Raw genomic sequence first — 2,889 nt, 5'->3', positions numbered from 1 at the left:
ATGCCCAACTTTACAGCAGAAAAAAACGTTTACAGCCTGGTTCAAAAAATTATTTTGGTCTATATAGCTAATTTTGCCCTTCATGACAACTGTGAGGGGGCGTGAATTTTTTTATAAGTCATCCGTTTAAATTATATTAAGCCTTACAGTTCTGCATAATTAAGGGCGTGGCCACTTGAGTGACAGGTGGATTGCCGCTGCTGTCACCACCGTCGAGCTAGGTGGGCGTGGCTTCAGCAACCTGCTCCCGCCTCTTTGCCCATTTTCGATTATCCGGGAGTGACGCGCGGTGACGCGCTGCCAAGATGGCGACGGCCGCCTCCGCCCACTTTTGAGATTCAAAAACCTCTTCAGGAAATCTACGGGTGACGTCACGGACACTACGTCCATGTTTTTATACAGTCTATGGTTTAGACTGAGGGACAATAACTTTAAAGTCTGTTTTTTTTTTTTTTTTTTTTTTAAATATCTTGCATTTTTTCCAGAAAAATATTTTTCACAAGAAAGGAACACAAATAAATGCTTACATTATTGCCAAGAAATATAGACACTGTGCATATTTTATTAATAATTTAATAATTAATTATTAATAAAAGTACAACTCAGTGAAGTGCCGCAGGGACACGACAAAATGCTTGGTGTACGATAGAAATTAGGCATTATTTTATGATAAAAATGATTTAAATGCAATAATTGTTTTTATTCATTATAATGGGCATACCAAAGTATTGTAAAAAAGCTTTTAACACTTCCTTTTGGTGAACCACCACTTTAAAAAGTCTGAGGGACTGAAATGTTACCGAATCCCAGGAATGACCCACTTATAATCATTCTGTTGCGTAGGTTATGCGCTTATGCGGTGCGCTTAAAGACGCGCAGATATTAGGCGGTCCGTAAATATGCCTGAACGGAAAAGCTGCACAGGACCTCGATTCCGCGCAAAGTTTTATTTGTAGAAAATAAAATGCAAAAAGCAGTGGAGAATTGGGCGAATAGTTGGGGTTTTCGTAATATGCTTTTCGAAAAATAAAAAGAATCCAAGCTTGAATGTCAAAATATATGGTTATCAGCTGGAACAAGTAAATGTACTAAGATTTTTGGGTATGTGGATGGACTCTAAATTACATTTTAAAATTCATATTCAGAAATTGCTAGAAAAATGCAAAAAAGGAATAAATGTCTTAATGTACTTGTCCAGAGCTGAGTGGGGGGCAAGCTGTCAGTCATTGAAAAGAATTTATGGTGCTGTGATTAGGTCAAACATAGATTATGGTAGTGTAGTTTATAGTTCTGCGAACAAAACCTTACTTAAAAAGATAGAGGTAATACAAAATCAAGCTTTGCGCATTTTCTGTGGTGCATTTAGATCTTCTCCGGTGGCTTCATTACAAGTTGAAATGGGAGAATTGCCTCTAGAACAGCGTAGGTTCCAGTTGAGATTAAGGTACTGGTGTAAAGGGATATCTGGAAAACCATCCAGTTAGACTAATTCTGAAAGATTGTTGGGAATATGAATACAAAGAAATTACAAGCTTTGGTTGGGTAGTAAGGAAGGAGGCAAACAGCTTGGAGTTGAAAGACCATGAAATTGCTCCTTCTGTTGCTATTCCAGCAATTCCTCCTTGGTTGTTCCCTATGCCACTAATTGATTTACAAATTCACAAAATAATAAAAAAACCGGAGATGAACATGCCAACTGAAGTAGTAGTTCAACAATATATAAAACAAGAGTATTATTCTGTGTTACAGGTATTTACAGATGGGTCTAAGGAGCCAGAGTCTGGGAGAACAGCAGCAGCAGTTTATATTCCTACTTTTAAAATAAAAATGGCTAAAAGATTATCAGATCATGTGTCAGTTTTTACTACCGAATTATTAGCTATCATACTAGCTCTACAGTGGATCGAAGAAGTTCAACCAGATAGAACTGTGATATGTACGGACTCAATGGCTGCGCTCACTAGCCTACTAAGTGGTAAATCTGAAGCTCGGCAAGACTTAGTATTTGAAGTTTTACAAAGTTTGTTTAGAATAAGGCAGTTAAGGATAGAGGTAGAATTCCTCTGGGTGCCTGCACATGTGGGTGTGGATGGAAATGAGGAAGTAGACTTGCTAGCAAAGAAAGCATTAAATCATACACAAATAGAAATTAAGTTAGCTTTAAGTAAAGCTGAATTCAAGAGAGTGATATCATTTGAAGTAAGTAAGAAATGGCAAAAGTTATGGAATAATGGGTCTAAAGGAAGACATCTTTTCCAGATTCAGGAGTGTGTTGGAAATGAGAGGAAAAGATACGGAAATAGGAAGAAAGATGTCATCTTATCAAGACTAAGAATTGGACATACAGCATTAAACTATAATCTTTATAAAATAGGCAAGCATGAATCGGGAAAGTGTGACAATTGTGGAGAATTAGAAACAGTGAAACATATTCTTTTTGAGTGTTCTGCATATGAAAGGGAGAGATTTCAATTAATTCAAGAATTAGGATGGCTGGGAGTTGATAATATTTCTTTAAATGTATTGTTAGGAAATGGGTCGAGGCAATCAAGAGTGCAAGAATATATGTTTAAATACCTGAAAAACGCAGGAACAATAGATAGAATATAGGTTTATTTATTATTATTTTGTTAAATTTATTTAAAAAATTTAAAAAAATTCTCTCCTCTTCTGTATTTCTTTCTTCCAAATTTATTCACACTCCACACTCCAGATCAGTAGGTGGCGGTAATGCACATCTTTCGCTGGTTTGCCAAACCGCCATAAAACACCACAAGAAGAAGAAGAAGAAGACCCGTCTCCCCCAGAAGCTGGCAGGCTGTTCACTCCACACTCCAGATCAGTAGGTGGCGGTAATGCACCTTTAAGTTGGTTTGCCAAAACCGCCAT

Source organism: Sinocyclocheilus anshuiensis, unplaced genomic scaffold (genome assembly GCF_001515605.1).
Source record: "Sinocyclocheilus anshuiensis isolate Anshui unplaced genomic scaffold, SAMN03320099.WGS_v1.1 scaffold7, whole genome shotgun sequence".
Lineage (NCBI taxonomy): Eukaryota > Metazoa > Chordata > Actinopteri > Cypriniformes > Cyprinidae > Sinocyclocheilus > Sinocyclocheilus anshuiensis.
This window is presented reverse-complemented; position numbering follows the sequence as displayed.